Genomic DNA, 18,808 nt, shown 5'->3' on the forward strand with positions numbered 1-18,808 from the left:
TAAAAACTCTGCAAATACAATTTTATATTTTAAAATTGCAATTGTGAATTTTATATATTATAAATATATACAACATTTACAATCTTTTAAAAAAAAAATTGCAATTTTTTATTGTAAAATTGCTCATATTCTATTGTATTCCCAATGATTTATATAGGCATTATATGACTCTTAGCAAGCAAATAACTGAGTATTTGTATTTCCTGAGTATGAGTATTTCCTGATTTTTGAAAATATTCATGTTCTTGTTTGGGCACAAAATGAACTTCAGCTATGTGTATGCAATATACAGAGACTGTGACTCTTTTCAAACAAGTTTCCCAAGGACAGTTAATTTATTTATTTAAATATATGAAGTGGCAGGCTTTAAATGATCTATCTGTAAATAATGCACCTCTACAAAAACATGTGCAAGATTACTAACTTATTTTAGAACAGAAGTTTTTCAGAGCTTCTTGTTGTGCCTTCACTACATTTTTCTGTTGCCAAAACTGCTTATTTTGCAAGTTTCAGTCTTGTGCTTATCTCTTCTCCCAGCATTTACAAAAATGTCATACCTGACTCTTATTTATTTTATCTGTTACAATCAGCCTTGCTTGTCCCTCCCACAAACAAAACCACTTTCAGGAAAAGATGACGTGGTTATTGTTCTGAATATTATTTCATAAGTGTCATTACCACGTAGCATATGAAAGCCCAAGTATGTTACAACAGTGGACTTGGATAAACTTGGAAATTTGATAACGTTTTTACTTTTTTTTTTTTTCTTCTGATTACACTGGTCCAGTTATAGTCCTGTTTTCAAAGTCTGAGTCCTTGAGAAATCATAGCACAGTCAAAGGAGAACTGCATAAAACTTGGAAATTAAAATATCTCAAGACACATTTTATTCCAATCTATGTTAAAAATATATAGTTTCAGACTTTCCAGAAATGTGACATTCCCTACCAGGTTGAATTTTTCTAGCATAACCAAGTAATTTCTGTATTTTTTTTTTTCCCAAAATCAAATGCCCTGGACTATGTTAAGAATCATGCACTCTGGGAACAGAGAATTGGGTATTTGAAAAAACAGATGTCACTAATTATTGTCTCTTGACTCTGATGACTAGAGCACAGCATCTATTATATAAATATGCAATATAAACATAAAAACATATATTAAGTTATGATCCTTAGACTGTGTACAGTCAAAACAGACAGAAGTCCTTTCAGGCACAAACTTCATACTTGTGACCCCTTGTTTTCATATGGTATCATGCTTTGGAAAGTGTTAAGTGTACATATCTTGAGAACAAATAACTCTCTGATGAATCAAAAGAAAAGCCCAGGATGCCTTGACCCTTAACTTAATCAAGGAATTTTATTAATAAATAAATAAATAAATAAATAAATAAATAAATAAATAATACAGGCACTCACATGGCCTAATTATACTCTCATATATATTAACCTTGAAACCACATATCATAAATTTAGTACTAATGGAATTATATGAGATATGCTCAGGCTTCTTTTATTTAATATAAATGCAGATACATACTCATAGAATAATAGAATGGTTTGGGTTAAAAGGGGACTTTAATATCACCTAGTTCCAACCCCTATGCAATGGGCAGGGACAACACCCACTAGATCAGGTTACTCAAAGCCCTGTCCAGCCTGGCCTTGAACATTTCCAAGGATGGGTCATCCCATTCTCTGGGCAGCCTGTTCCAGGGCATCACTGCCCTCTGAGTAGACCATTTCAGACTTTCTTCATAGAAGAGGTGTTCCAGCCCCCTGATCATCTTCATTTTGTGATTCATGGTCCTCCTCTGGACCTGCTCTAACAGTGTCACGTCCTTCTTGTGCTGGGGGCCCCACCCCAGGATGTAGCACTCCAGGTAGGGGCCTCATGAGGGCAGAGCAGAGGAGCACAATCTCCTCCCTCCACCTGCTGCCCACCCCTCTGTTGGTGCAGCCCAGGATGCAGTTGGCCTTCTGGGTTGCAGGCACACACTGCTGGCTCGTGTTGAGCTTTTTGTCCACCAGAGCCCCCAAGTCCTTCTCTTACGGACTGCTCTCATTGGGTTCTTCTGCCAGTCTGTGCTCATGTCTGGGGTTGCCCCGACCCAGGGGCAGCACCTTGCACTTGGGCTTGTTGAACCTCATTCAGTTCATATTGGCCCACTTGGCCCACTCAAGCTTATCCAGGTCCCTTTGGATGACATCCCTTCCTTCTATTGTATTGACTGCACCACTCAGCTTAGTGTCATCTGCAAGCTTGCCAAGGGTGCACTCAATCCCACAGTTTGTGTCATTGATAAAGATATTAAACAGTATCAATCCCAGGATACACTCCTGAAGGACACCCTGCACATGAGGACAATATCCCAGTACTGTTCCCAGGCCATATCTCCCTGCTCCCACCACCTGTGCATTTCCTTCTTCTGCCTCAGTTGAACCAGCAGGTCCATGCTCAGCCATCACAGTTTCCTGCCCTCACTTTCTTACACAAGGGGATGGAGAGTTCTACTGCTCTAAGAAAGCATCCTTAAAGAGTCGCCAGCTCTGTTCAGCTCCTTTGTTCCTAAGGACAACGTTGTGAGGATCTCATCCACTAGGTCTTTAAACAGCTAGAAGTTTGCTCTTCGGAGGTTCAGGGTCCTGACTTTGATCTTTGTCAGGCCCATATTCCTCCAGATCACAAACTCAGCCAGGGCCTAGTCACTGCAGCCCAGACTGCCTCCAGTCTTAACCTCTTTAATAAGTTCATCTGCACTGATGAGCACCAGGTCCAGTAACTCTTCTACTCTGCTTTGTTTAATACCCAGACCAGAATGTTATCCTCAATGCACTCCAGGCATCTTGATCAGGCAGCCTGTAGTAGACCCCAGCCACAAGCTGCCTATAGTTTCAGTCTTTCACCCACAAGCTCTCAGTCTGTCCGTGGTTGTTTCTCAGAAGTAGCTCATTACAATCGATCCATTCCCTAACATGGTGGGCAACACCCTCACTCTTTCTTCCCTGCCTATCTCTTTTGCAAGGCTTGTAGCCCTCAATTCCAGTGTTCCAGTTGTGTGATTCGTCCCACCATGTTTCTGTGATAGCAATTAAGTCATAGCTTTCTAAATGCACTGTGGTTTCCAGCTCCTCCTCCTTGTTTCCCATGCTGTGTGCATTGGTGTAGAGGCACTTCAGCTGGGATATCAGTTGCATCACCTTTTCAGAGGAGCCCTTCAAAATTCCTTCGGGACAATTCAGGTATTTCCCTGTGGCTTCCTAAATTGTTTGTTGTTCCCTAGATCTTTTCTGTCACTCAGTTTTCTGTACATCCCCTTTCTTCACCAAATCTAACTGAAAGCTATGCTAACAATAAGGCAGCAAGCTGGCTGGATTTACTTAGGTCTTATTCAAGATAAATTATTTAAGTCTTGAATGATAAACATACATTTGATAATAATAATGTCAAGCATAAGCACAGTGTAAGACAAGAAGTTAAATCTGTAACTTATAGAGCTATGTAGACGTTTATGTACACAAATGATCATCTAATTTACTTAGCTATTGCTTAAAGGAAACTAAATCTATTAGCTGCTGTTACAGCCTTATTAATATGGTCATCTTTTTGGCAATAAATAGTTTGCCAATCAAACTTATTGTGCACCAATGCTGTATGATGACTTCAAAGATTTTTCCAAAGGTGTAATAGAACTCTGATTAAAGAAAGAGGAAAATTAATATTTTCCAAATAACTGATTGTAAGACAAAGCTAATATCTGTGAGATGACCTATATGACAGAGTTAAGATATTTGTGTAAAAGATACGTGAAAGTTATTTTAGATGATGTGTAAATTACCAATAAGATATGGGAATTTGTGGGTTGAAGAAGTATCCACATCTATTTGAGGTGTTCAGATAAAACAGTTCTCTTAGCTATGTTTAAATATTTTTAACCTAATTGTTTCTTTAAAATAAAATAAAATAAAATAAAATAAAATAAAATAAAATAAAATATTTCTTAATTTGATAGGAAATTATTTTTCACCTACTATTAGTCCATTTCATTGCTCAGAAACACTCAACAGAGACAAAAACTGTAGAACACCAATTTCATTTCATACAGACCACTGAATAGGCATCGTATGCAAATGATGTTCAATCACGCTAAATCATACATATATACCCACTTACAGTCTCTGTAACCCACTACTAGATTCCTTAACTGCATAATACTTTAAGCTATATAATTTTTAATAAATTGAGTACTTTACTTCTGTTATAATGTTGTACAGTCACTTTCAGTTGGCTTGGCAATGCAACAGCTAAGGCTAAGTTAAATCACTGACAGTTTATGCAACAAGTAACAGTCTCCCTTCCATGTCAATGCTGCAGCTATAACAGTCTCTTCTGACACCAGCAATTTTTTCTACTGTCTGCACCACTAAAACATATTTTTCATCTGAACAGCAATAAAAATTGTTTTTAAAACAAATATATTATAACCCCAACATCTGACATTATAATGAATACACTTTGACATCTTCATATAAGGTTACTTGTATGTAGCAGAAGAAGTTTTCAGTCATATAACTCAATTTTAAGTTTGCTTCTTAAAAAAATGAATAAATAAATAACTACACAACTAAGTATAACAAGCAACATGAGACTGAAATATGTTTGGGTACAATCAGTGTCAGCCAGCAGCAGCTGGTGCAGCTGCAGGAAACATGAACTATCGCTGATATGGAATACTTATTTAGTAGGAAGTGTTGACTTTTACCTCTTTCTGAAACAACAACTTGTACCTTAATTTTTTTTACAACTTGTTTTTCTGGATAATTCTCACAGAAATCACTATTTAGAGAAAGGGTGAATTCAGTGAAAAGTGTTGTGAAAAGGGATATTTTCTATGCCATTGCTATAGAAATTAAAAACCGTATGGGCTGCTCTTAAAGATTACAATCTCTTGTCATTGACAGCAATAAAAGTCAGAAATTATTTGAAAGACAAAGGAGCAATTGAGAGCACCTTCCCCTCACTCTTGATGATAGTTAATTCCCATTTAAAATGCAAGTGTTTCCAAAACCAGGGATTAATGCAGTTCTGAAATCTTTGAAAGAAAGAATCATTTAATCAACACCCATACTCTTTTTTTTTTTTTTTAACTTCCAAATATTCAGCCTCCCTCCATGCCAGTATTCACTTCATTACTTCTTGTATTGTCAGGATAGGACACTACCTTTCACATCCCAAACAAGCTTTATAGCAAGATCTCAAGCAGATTTACACAAATCTTAAAGAATGAAGCAAGATGTTTATATTTGCATTGGTCCTATAATTTGTGCTCCTGCTTTTATTATCGAAATGTTTTTTAGGGGATTAATTTGTAGACTGTCACATGCTGCAGACATTTAGAATGTAATAAAGCTTTTAAAGAAGCATTTGCAACTATGTATTACACTTTGTGAAAGAGACAGATAAGGATGGCTCTTTAATATTGAGACTTTTTTTCTGTTTATCTCTGCAGAATGTACGTTTCCGCTTTAGAATAGAGAAGATGGAGTTATTTCAGTCCAAAAGAGATACCTTGGGACTGACCTGAAACGGTCTCACAGTTTGACAGCAACACTTGAATAAATACTATTAATATACATTAATATCAGTTGAGCAGATGCCAATGATAATCTCATCTAGATTGTATTTTCCAGGTTTCCTTAAGGAAAAGCAAACATTGATAATATCAAAATCTGGCTATTCAATATGCCCTGTTTATGCTTTGTCCATTAGACCAGTTAAAGTCAGAAAATAAAGGCTTTGAACCTGATTTCTGCCTAGCAATACAGATTAGATGTTTTTTGTTATCTTCTTCAGGCTTGGGGGATATAGATTTGCTGTCAATCATTGGGACACAGTGAAGTTGTTCTTCCAGAGATAAATTCCACACTTAAGTAATTGCAAAATCTCTTTCTGCACATAGGTATGCATTCAAGTATGCAAAGCAAGGTCACACATTTCCTTTGAAAACAAAAGGAAAGTGCTGTACAGCCTTTGCACAGCAGTTTTGTAGTTAGATCTCTTGTTCAAGAAGTAGCAGATATGGACTGAAGTCTAGGTTTAGGTATCTAAGATAGGCATGGCAGAAGTTCATGTGAAAACTAACCAACATCTGTTATTCTTATGAGTCAAAAAGACTTACAAACAGATAAGCATGGGCTTTAAAGAATTTTACTATGTTGTTTGTTTTTTTTTTTCCCTCCTGTTTGCATTATAGAAGGTGACTGCACCTTGAACTAAAGGTGTAGGCTTTGTTTTGCTTCTTCTAGGTAACAGCAACTTCTCTAAGATGCTGGCACTTTTAAACTTAAATTGTTAAATAAAACATCAGAAACACTTATAAAACAGCTTCTGTTTGCCATAGCAAAATGCATCAGTCTTTATTGTAATGCTCTACAATGTAGTTGGCACAGAATGAATGCAGAAAACTTTCATTTGTAGACAGTATTGTCTATGTAGACATATACAACAGCAAATCTAGACATACACTACAGCACACTAGGAACACAGCAGCAGAGCAGACGGACCTTGGTTCTTATTACTGCTTCACATTTTTTAGATTAGGCAAGGCCCCAAGCTTTCTTCGATCAGTATGTTGTGGTTTGGGTCCTACCCTTGATGACTAACATCTTGGTGGAACTATTTTCAGTCAAGGGATTATTTGTATACTCCCTCCTGAATACTGATCCTACCACATCCACTTTGTGTCACAGGCCCAAACAAAAAGAGGGGGACTGCTGCCAGCATTTTTCCTGTGATCTTTGCATGAGCACCCTGGTCCAAAAAGCTGCCCACTCACTCTTCCTGGCACTGAAAAACTGCTGTGGCAATTGTATAGGCATTGAAATGGCACCTTCACACACAAACCAAACACAGCTTCTGTTTCCTCATGCCTTATTTCCAACATCATCCCATCTGCCTGTTATTTTTCTGGAAAGAACCCTCTCAGCTTTCCCCTGCTGTTAAAGCACAAAGTAAATAAGAATTAATGCCTCTGTTAATAAGATGGCAAAGCATTCAACCAGCAGCATCACTAGTGCAATTGGCAAGTAGACTAATTCAGGGAAAATAGGAAGAACACTCTTTCTCCTCTCATTTCAGAAATGAATTTAACCCTTCACTGGACTCTGAACTATCATGATATACATTGCCATCTTAACGTTCTACAGTCAATGACTGTAACCACACTGCAGTCCTCAGACTTTCCCACTCACGATGCATATGGGTCTCTTTTCAATATGTTGATCTATGGTGAATCTGATTTTGAGGAATCTGCTTCTCCTTGTCCATTACAGAGGAAACCAAGGGACAGTTTTAGCTTTGGACTCCACTGTGGAGATTATGCGCCTAAACATCTAGCACTGCAAGCCTCAGCATTGCAACACTAAATTCCCTTTTGGATGTAGGCCTAATTTGCTGTACATCTCTTCAAGCCCAGAGTAGTATGTTGGTAATGAGTTTAGAAACACTGACCAAATTATGATGTCTGACAAATGCATAAAAATGTTCTCTCCCTGGGAGAACAGTCTGAACTTTTACATAGAGAAGAAACTTTGGCATGTGTCCACCATTTGGGATTTGGAGTCATACACAGATTTTTCTTCTGGGCCCAGAAAACTCAAACTGGACCTAAAGAAGCTGAATGTCATCTGATTAGGGGTAGGGAAGTGTACCCACTGTCCATGTTTATGTGGACGAGGCAAAGGCAGAATATCATGCCTTGATTTAGAGCTGTAGGTGTTGTGCTACATAAGATACTAACAGCAATATGGCTTTGATGCACACTGCTGTCCTTGGCTGAGACAATTCTCTGTGGAGTATACTGGCTGCTGTGAATTTCATCTTTATCTATCTGCCTTTCTCCATTATATATATGTAAAGCTACAGGGCCTAACTTAGGGTTAGAATACAATCAGACAGCAGAATAGGGTGGCCTAAATTTTCCCCATCTTGCTACAAACATCTACCAAAAACACAAACTAGCACAATAGTTGCTCTCCATCCTCTGCACAGCCAAAAGGGCCAGCTAAGGGCACCTGCAAGAGATCAGTCAGATACTAAGTGGGATGAGTTATCTTCTCATGGTGCTTACTTCTCTCCAATGATGAGATAAGAAGGCAACATTAAGTAAGCTCTTACTTGAGATGTCTCAGATAAGTGCCTCTGTTTAGATGGGATGAATCTGGGCTCATGTGCTATATCAGAAGAAGATGGCATTGCACCCAGCTCTAACGTGCAAATACAGAATATTATGCATAGTTTCTAAATTGGCACTATGACACCTCCTTCCCCTCTGTAGCTCTGTACTTAAGAACTTGAATGTGATTTATCCCAGTGTAACAGTTGCCAGGTCCACAACCAGACTGTCTTAATTAAAAGCAATCATATTAGATAAGGACAGGTAAAGACACATCATATTAAAAATAAAATAATAATAATACTAATAATAATAATAATAATCTTAAATATGGCTCCAGTTAAAATTACTCTGAAAATTGCTAAATTGGTGAAAAAATATTATGGATTTCATTTTTATTGTGCCTGTAATATGATGGCAAAGTTTTAGTTCTTGGGCCCTTGTCTGATAAATCACTTTCTTCCTTTTGTCTGCCTGGTAGTCCAAATGCTTGAAGACATTTGTCCTTTGTAAGCTCCTTCTTTGCTAGCTACTTGAAACTGTGTTTAACTCCACATTACTTCAGTGTTTCATACTGGCTAGCTTTCAAGAGCAATTCTAAGGATTCAGGAACATTTCCTCTAACCAAACTAAAGCTGTTGCATGAATAACTGATTGTTCTTTTTTTTTTTCCTTCCCTGAAAGTTGTTTTTTAATATAAGCAAGATTTACTAAGAGACTTCCATGAAGAAAGTTAATTTAACAAGGCTCTGTAGGGACTGTTGTAGAAAGATACTCTGATATCCCTGGTGAAAGCTATGTGTGTCTCCTAGGAAAAAACAGTTAAATGTGCTCATAAAGGAAGGGAATTCAAGCATAGTGTGCACCATGCATACCTCACACTGGGGAGCAGGACCAGCTCTAGAAAAAGCAGAAGGCAGTCACCTAAGGCAGCTTTCTGTAGGGGTCTATCTATAGATATCTATGGACTTCTGTTTCTCCAAAATATTAGGAGAATTTTTCTTTTCTGTGAACAAGTTCTTCTGCTGAATCATATTGGGTTTCATCAGCATGTCATAACATATAGAGTTTCAGAAAACAATGTTGTCTGGGAAAATCTATCTGAAGCTTACTGGCTGTCATTGAAAATAAATAAATAAATAAATGAATAAATAAAGGGGAGGGGATTGGCCTTTCTAGAAAAGTTGCATGCAAAGAAAAAAAGGGTTGGCCTTTCTAGAAAGGTTGCATGCAAAGATAACTATATTTCATATCAAAATATTTTATGATTATAGAATGAAACAAATTAAATATTACATAGGCCAATACTTCTCTTTTTAATGATCCAACTTTGAGATTTATATGTATGTTAAATAAATAAACATGTCATTACTACACTTAACCATAGCTATCCCTCATCTCTTTGTTTACTTATAATAACCTCACTCCTAAACAGCAGATTGAAAGGGCTGTCTTCCTATCTGTTGGTGACTAATCTCACCAAATACTTGCCATATGAAAGGTACATATCCAGGATTAAGTGCTACCTTACTTAACTGGATACAGACTTCCCCAAGAACAACACATCTTACCTATCCAAGATACCTATCTTACAAAGGGAGGAATTGCCCTATTTGGCCACAGACTGTGGAGAGAACCTAAAGTAATTTTGGACTGGATGACTAATTTGATGGTGACCAAGATGAATTCCCATCTATAAATGTAACTGGTAGAAAAAGACGCCATAATTTTCATGTGATCGTTAAAAAACAACAACAAAATTGCTATTTAGAAATTCAAAATAGTTGGAGAAACATAAAGAGATACTATTTGGTTTGTGATACACTAATCCTAAAAATGTCCTATTATTCTGTCATGCTTTTCCTCTTCAGACATCTTGCATTTTTCTTCCTATCTGTTCTTCCATAACTTCCCCACCTTTAGCTTATAACTCTGCTTCTCTGCAGCTAATATCAACTTGAGAAGCATTCTTTTCTATACTTTCTGGCTTTTCTGACCAACTTGAAATCTCAGGATACTTTATCTTCTCTTACTATAACTTATTTCAATAAAGGTTTATTTCTTGTTTGGCAATAAATCTTAATTCTCCTCTTGTTCTGATACCATTAGGATAATTTTCAGCAAAAGCTTTACCTTTATGAGTAAACCCAGACAAATATTTCCATGCAATTTGATGAAAATAGGGACTGTAAACTGGACTGTTTGGGGCATGTTTTTACAACTGTATTTTGTTACAATTTATTTATTTTCAGCTAATTCAAATATAATTCAAATGCTGATGAAAGAATCTGTTCTCTCCATCTTTGTAAGATGTGCGGTGATGGCACAGGGGGGAAGAGAGAGAGGGAAGTGGAGGGGCAACAAAAGGGAAACAACAACAACAGCAAAGCAAACAAACAAAAAACAAAATTCACTAGAGATGACTATCACAGCTGACATGATGTGGTTTCAGAGAACTTTCCAAACCTATTGCAGTCCACTTAAATATATATATATATGTATGTATATTCAATATATTAATAATATGAATCAACAAAGACTCATATAGAAGAAGGACACCAAACACAATGAACAGACGGTTTGTATTCTAATTTCTAATGATATCAAACACAGGCTGAGAAGTTGTGATGTGGGAAGCTTATTGTTTTGTTGTTGATGTTTTAATAAACAGTTCTTCTAGAGACTATAAGTCATTAGATCGAATTCTATCCAAATACAACAACCTAACCTGTTATTGCTAGAAACAATGAAAATTCCCTTATTCTTTGTTTTGATAAGGATCAAAAGCAAGCGAAGGGAATGGAGTACTCATATTTTAATTCTTAGTTAACTCTATAATATGTCTGAAAAGATTTTGATTTTGTTTAAAAAAAAATAATATTAATTAAAAGTAGAATTATAATTTTTAGGTAATAAATTGTGGTTACATGCAAATGAGAATTATCTCTTGCATTTCATTCAAATAGCCAACATTTCAAAATTTTAAAACAAGGACATGAAAACTAATATAAATACATGTAAATATATAAAAAACAGATGACTTAGCAGCCATTTGTTCTTGTATTTATGTATTTAATATACAATCATCTGCACAATGTTATTTTATGAGCACCCTAATAATGTCTTCCAGCCATCATGAAGCACCCAAACTAATTGACTACTAGCTCTGGTTCCATTTTTGTCTCTGACTATGAAAATACAAAATTTTAAGAAATATTTTAAAAAATGAAAATTAACATATTTTTAGTTTTTTTTTTTTTTTTTTTCTTGTACAAACATGTCTTGTCAACAGAAGATACTGTTATTCAAAAAGCACTTTCTGTATAATCTTAGCTCACCTCTGTGGGTTACATGAGACAAATCAATTTTCTTCTGATTTCTCTCCTAACTGCTCAAAAAGTAAGTATGTATAATTTAGTGAAAACAGGTTTCATTTGATTTTCAGCTGAGGGAAACTACATCTCTCCTGGTTGAGATTGTTTTTGCAGTTTTTTTTAACTTCCCTAATTAACTGAAAAATATTGGGAATAGTGTAATTTTGTCTTCTTAATAAATAATAAAAGAGGTTATTTCTTCCCTGAGTTCTAAGTGCAAGTCTTGTGCCATTAACAAAAATAAGGCTGACTTTCTGTCCCTGCAACTTGCAAAACCACACAAACCTGCAAACAGGCACTGTGATGTGTACAAGTACAAAACTACAAGGAACAACTCTGCATTTTTAAATGTTAAGCAGCCTTGCAATCCTGCTCTCAGAGTAAATTCAGTCCTCTAAGCAACGCCATCTGGCAAGTATGGAGACAATTGACAGTGTTTGCTCATAAAAACTGAGCTCAGCCCACTTCCTTGTTTCTCAGGCCCTGACTTACTATTTTCCCTACAGCTGAAATACATCAGCCGACTGAAATTCTGGGCCAGATTCTGAATTCTGCTGAGATTTCTTAAGTAGCTTCTTGGCAACTGCAGTGGAAGAGGATGAAGAGGTGGTGGTGGAAACATGGATTAGGGAAAAGTAGAGCAAGGGCCAGCAGCAGTAGGATGACTGCAGAGTCTGTAAGAAGGCTGCTGTCTATGGTATTAGTTTCAGAACCCCCACAGTTGCAGTGAAAGAAGCAGCCTTATCTCTCTTCATCAGGGTATAATGTTGCAAGTGCCTGTGGTACAACTGATAATGTTTAGGTTTGCATATTATAAATAAATAAATAAATAAATTATTCTATTGGAAAGTCAAGATCTACAGCAGTTGACAGTAAGATAAACAGCATTCATTCAAATGAGATCCTCTTGTGACAGTGGAGTTACAAAGCTGACAGTGGAGTTACAAAGCTACCATAGATGTATGAGGTTTTTTTTATTAACAACTTGTGGACCTACATCAGAGTAAAGTTAAGAGAGTTTCACAGTTTCAGGGAAATATAACTGCTTATTTTCCTCCCACCATTCATTCTACCACCAGAAGCTCTCCAGTTGACACAAATCTAACAAAACATAGGGAAATAGAAACATCTGCAATTAAAAAAAAAAATTAAAATTAAAATTAAAAAAAAAAAAAACAGAGAAAAGAGAGAGAGAAAAAAAAAAAAGTGTTTCACAATCTAGCAAGACAGTATACACTGAGAAAAGCTGACAATGATCAATGATGCCACAAATGAAAAATCATGCAATCACAAGTAGTATTCCCCTCCCCCCCTGCCACTGCACAAAAGGCTTAAGTTATTGCACTTTTATTCTAAATAACAAATCTGAAAGTTTTATCATGCCTTATTCACACCAACACTTAATTGATCCTGCATTCATTACACCATACAAAATGACATGCTTCCACGTCCTTGTCTGATGACAAATTACTTTGAATAAGTATTGCCAAAAGCTGAAAATTCAAAGCTCATGCTGAGCAGTTGTCAAATAATATGTTAGAACTTTTTTCACCCTTTTATGCTTTCGCAACCTTGAGAACCAGAAGTATTCTTTTATGAAATGAGCTGATATTCTAATACCATACAATGGTTTAAAATTAAGACCTGCAGAAAAATAAATATGAGAATCTTCATATCTTAAGACAATCTGTGAAAACTATGCAACATAAGATATTTTATTACTATTATTATGATTCTCCTGTTTCAGTTGAAAGCACAGTATAAGGCTTTTCAGTAAACATAGAACTGCTCATTAAGACACCCAAAATATATAATACTGCATAATCAGACTGGTAACACAATTGCATAGGATGGCTTACATTTTTTGAATGGATATACTGACCCGGCTTAACAGGGGTACAGGAAGACCAAGTGGGAAAGCAGAATATATTTAGACAACCAGTCTCAACTATCAGACACTAGCTCTCTTCCAAGCTTTATCTCTATGTTTGGTCAGATCTTGAAACCTGAAGATACAGATTGATGAGATCTAAACTAATTTGATATCTTAGTGTTTAATATTCAGCAAGTTAACTCCTAACCTTTTTTAAGTACAACCTAACTCAGAAAAATAGCTAACTGAGGCTGCATGAACAGCCCACAGAGTTGGACATGCCTCTTCTGCTTGAGTACCACTGAATTTGATCCAAACCAGAAAACATCTGAAGCAGAGAGCTACTCAAAACCAGCAATGTGTGCAGGAACCCACCTATCCATAGCAAGACACTGTGGAGAGAGAGTAGACTCAGAGCTGAAAGATAATATAATACTAAACTCACACAGCATCCTGTCTTGTGAAGAACTGATGATAGAAAGTCCTTTTTCCTGTGTATTTGCATGGGTTGGGGTTCAGTTTTGTTTTCCACCTGGAGCCCAGATTCCAGAAGGAAGGTGGTGAGTGACCTTGTCTCTTTAACAATACTTACATTTTCCTGGAAGACGGAATCACTTCATTGTGAGGAGGGTGTGGATGTATTTATTTATTTATTCTTATTTTATCAACCTGTTCTGAAACTTATCCCCTGGCATCTAAGTTCTCCATGAATCACCTAGATCCATCCGCACAGACATGCCACTAGTTCTACATAGGGCGCTGAGCACCCTGAAGTCAGGTGTTAAAGAAAAACAAAGGCCTGTATTTGGAATGCTTTTATAATATCAAAAGAAAAAAATATATATACCACTAGCAATGAATGTAAGAATTATCTAAGTGTTCTTCACCTTCCATACAATGTTTTCTGGCTCAGAGTTCACAAGAAAAAAAATCATTCAGAACTGTGTTTTACATGGAAGGGGGCATTTTAACACACTGTTGAGATTATTTCTCATTATGAATGGAGATTGGAATGAGGTCACTTTTACCCAGAGATCATTCCAGTTATCCAGACTTTATTAACCCACTGCAACTAACCAGAAATTATCCATTATTTCAGCAGCTCATAACTAACACATTCAGAGCAGCTGTTCCTGGAATGCTCTTTGTTGACAAACGTCAAGGAGTTGAAAACTTTCATTTCACTTCCAGATGCTTTGAATTGTCAGCAAGTTTTCATCCCCTAGCCTTACTTCAAAACTCATCATCTTTGAAACAAACATTTCTAGCAAGTCCGCTTATTGATACTTTCCTTATTGTGGCTTGCTATACATCTTTCTCTCTCTTCTTCTTCATATAAACTGAATACAAATTGAAATTGTCACCTCCTTTTGAACCAACAGATTAATTTCTCCTATTGTACTGTTTTTTAAGGGAAACTTGCCAGGAGGGGAAAAAAAAAAAAAAAAGAAGGCTGGTAGCAAACACTTATTCAAATACTGGCAAAACATCTGTGAAACAAATCTTTAGCTGGAAAGAAAAAAGGTATGTTTTCTTAAATTAAAGACCTTGCATTGTGCCTGCTGTTCCATTAAGTCATTCTAAGTTTACAGAATATCAGCTCCCACAGCAGGGCTGTGAGTTTAAGCTGGCATCAGAAAGCTGTCATGACAATTGAAATTCAATCTGAGAAAGAAGTACCCCAGGATCCTGAATCATGTAATCATTCCTTCCCACCTTCTAAAGTATTCTGAATTGCTAATCTTGTTTTGCTGAGCTAAGTCAACAATGATGTCTTTTATTTGTCAAACGTCATCATTTGCACTAAGACATAGCCTGAAAACAGAAAAGGAAAATAGCCATACATATCCCAGAGGGCCTCATTATCTCATGCTCTTTGGACAGATAGAGTAAGCTGCTGCTAGTTTTACATCCTACTCTGAAAGCCTCCTGGAAGGAGGTGGCGTCTCCCTGAAATTAAATCATCACAGCAGAACCAAGGCTAATGTAAACTCTATGCACTCTGCTGGAATTCCTGGCCAAGAGTGATAGGCAATCTGTCTATCCAGTAGTCTTCAGAAGTTTGCGCTGCCTTCTCATGCAATCAAGGATACACAAGCTCATCCCCTTTCACAATGACCCACTACCAACTTATTTTTCCTTGGTAAACAATATTAATGATGACTGCACTAAATACAGTCTAAGACTAAGGAATGATTCTTGATGTTAAATGCAAAGTTCTGAAACAAGTTGCAAAACGTCAGTACTCATGCTAGTACTTATCCATGTCTTATGTCATAGAGAGTGTGAGAAACAGAAAGAGCTGGAACTATCTTCAAGCTGACAGTGCTAGATAGTTCCTCGCTAGCCTGTCTGAGATGCTAGAATAAAGGTGCACTAATAGACCTCTATTTCTCTTTTTATTTTATTTTATTTATTTATTTATGTTATTGATTTATTTTTTTCTTTAATTAATTAAATAAATAAACTAACATTACATTTATTTTTCCTTTTGGAACCTAGACACATCCTTTAGAGTGAAGATGAAGTGACTGTGGACAGGAATGAAGTACAATCACAGTTTACATGTGCTAAAACAGCATCCAAATGCACCAAAATGAGGTTAAAGCATTTTAGCATGTACTTATGCTCTCAAGACTATGTCAAGAGATAAGACAAAGGAACAATGGGAAGGCATGAAAAAACTTGCCCAAACTTACACAAGTTACTGGAAGAAAAGCACATCGAACCACATCTCCAGATTCTCAGCCTGCCATGTTAACTAGGAAAGAATACTGCTTCCCGTTTAACACTTACTTTCTGTAAATGTTGTATTTAATTTCTCTATCTTTCTGTCAACAAATAGTAAATGACATATTGTTCATAGGAAATTATAAAGTATATTGTGTACTTTAAGTATACATAATCTACAGAAGTACATTAAACATCATAATTTAGTGTTTGCCATTTAGTTCAGTACTTCCAAGAAACAGAGAAAGTGGTTTACAGCTAAGCAGAAATTCATCAGAGTTTAACTTCCCTCTGAAAGAAAAATATTTCTGTTTCCCTTCCTAAATACACTTCTCTCACTATTATGTTTCATTCAGCTCAGCTTCTGAGTTTATTGGTTGCCTGGATTGGAAGTTTTGAACTAAGTTCTGAGAAGATAGATTCAGAATTACAAAGCAGTGCCATACCAGCTTCATGTAAACTGCACTCACAGGAATCCTTGAAGAGTTTACATTTTCCATACATTCAAAATAATTATAACAATAGAAAAAAAATAAAATCAGAACCCATCCTCCCCCACATATTTTATTTTTTTTTAATTATGATATGAACAAATACCGCACTGTGGTTACACCTAAACCCTTTCCTGGTAAGGATTGGTCATGCCTGATGTTTCTAATTAACAACATTCTTTCCATAACTTTTTTTTTTTGTGTGTGAAAATTCATGAAAGTCTTAAATCAACAGTCTCTAGTCTTAACTACAACATGGATTTGATTTTGTTCTGTCATGCTATAAAGATTGGCAAGTGACTCTAAGAACAAATCTGTAGCGATAAATTTTCTTTCAACAACCAGTACTGCAAGGGTACCCATAAATGAGAAGTTTTCCTTGTCAGAGGTAGACATTTCTTCTTATGACAGTTATCTCTCATTTTAAAATACTTAAAAATTGTATTTTGAAGCTATAATTTAAATGGGTAGAGGTTGTTTTTTTGTTTGTTTTTTTGTTTTGTTTTGTTTTTTAAAAAGGTTGAAGATAAAAAACACACAGTTTAATTGAGTTCATTGACTAGCTTCCACTGCTAGGCACTATCACATAACTTTTTCGAAAGACTTATAATAATGAGAGTTTCATTATAAAAGGTTCAAAAGACATAACCAAAATGGATATACTTTTATGATAACAAGACATATTGTCATTAACTATAAACAATGTCAATAAAAGCAGTATCTCAGCCATGTAAATTCAGAATGTATACATTTCTTAAATTTTACTTACCAGAAACTGATTTCCACAGCACATTTTAATTACTGTTATTGCAAAATGTAAAATTATTTTGTGCCAGTTCTTTTTTTTTCAAATTCAGTTCTTCTGATTCAGTATTTTTAAAAATTTGTATTTATATAAAATATTACATAATAACTTGCAGTGCAGTATTCTTTTCTGAGCTTCTCTACAGCAGAAGATACCCCTTCAGAATTTTAAAGAAATGTGTGTTATCCTTGCAGCTTCAACATAAGCCAGAGAGGGCTAAATTTTTAAGAGAAATAAAACCAAGAAATGCATTTAGAAACATTAATGGTTTTATGAATGGCATAAAATCAACAGGAAAAGAAGCTGCAGTGAGTTTAAGTAACACTAGGAGTTCCCTGAAAAATGTCTAAAATTGTAGAATCCATAATATTCAATTTTCAGCCATTTTGAAAATTATCCTTCAAACTTTTGTGATTGTGAGCAATCCTTACTTATTTGAGTAAAGCCATTCATGTTAATAGCCATATGCACATGTATAAGGATTTACAAGATCAGGGCCCAACATGACAACTGGTTATCCTCTCTGTAACCCCAAATATAAAAAAAAAATACTGTTGTGCAACACTTAGTATAGCCCGAATGAATTCACATGTTTTGTTTAGTTTTGTTTGGTTGGTTTTTTTTGTTTGTTTGTTTTTTGTTTATTTTTGTCTGATTTCAGTGGGAACAGTTAGGCCTTAAAAAACAGAAACAAAAAGATTAAAAAAATTACATCAAAGAAAGCTGAAGTAAACACAATATGTTTCGATAACAATTATCAACTTCCAAAAGCTGAAACGTACTCAGATTACCGGAGAAAATATCCAGTGTCTCACTTTAGAGTTGCTACGCGAAGAGAGCTATTGGTAAAGTACATGGTTAATTACTGTCAAAAAAAAAAAAAAAAAGTAATTTTTTTTTTTGAGTAAAAGTAAGGTTGTTTTGTTTTGTTTTGTTTTAAGTAAGTTGGTGTCTTGTTTTGTTTTTTTTAAGAAAGTTTTTTTTAAGAAAAGCTTTTTTTGAGTTTTTAGTGATTTTGTTCATTTGTGGTCAATTATTTTTGGATTCTGGTTTGCCCATTTTATACAAGTTGTGCCTTATTTTTGTATACAAAATTAAAAAATTATATACCTGTTCACTGGATTTCAGAGTCTGAATCCATTGTGATTTGGTTTTGAACAATAACTATATTAATTGATGTTAGTTATTAATGTGTGAAATAACCTCTTCTGTAGTTCTTAATATATTCTGCAGAAAAATTATCACATTATAAAATAAGAAAAAAATCACTGGAGAATTTTAGGAGACATACATCAACTGAGAAAAGGGTTTGGTCATCCCTTTGTGTACCTCACTAACTTCTCTTCCAGAAGTTTCAAA

General features: G+C 35.6%; 1 long non-coding RNA gene across 1 annotated transcript; it reads left to right on the plus strand.

Moving 5' to 3' along the window:
* Positions 1-3,170: 3,170 nt before the first annotated feature.
* On the plus strand, positions 3,171-18,517 carry LOC119714407 (uncharacterized). Its single transcript, XR_005261598.2, has 3 exons — positions 3,171-3,245; positions 14,837-14,947; positions 15,926-18,517. It is a non-coding gene; the product is annotated as an uncharacterized lncRNA (long non-coding RNA).
* Positions 18,518-18,808: the final 291 nt, after the last annotated feature.

This window comes from Anas platyrhynchos, chromosome Z (assembly GCF_047663525.1).
Source record: "Anas platyrhynchos isolate ZD024472 breed Pekin duck chromosome Z, IASCAAS_PekinDuck_T2T, whole genome shotgun sequence".
Taxonomy (NCBI): domain Eukaryota; kingdom Metazoa; phylum Chordata; class Aves; order Anseriformes; family Anatidae; genus Anas; species Anas platyrhynchos.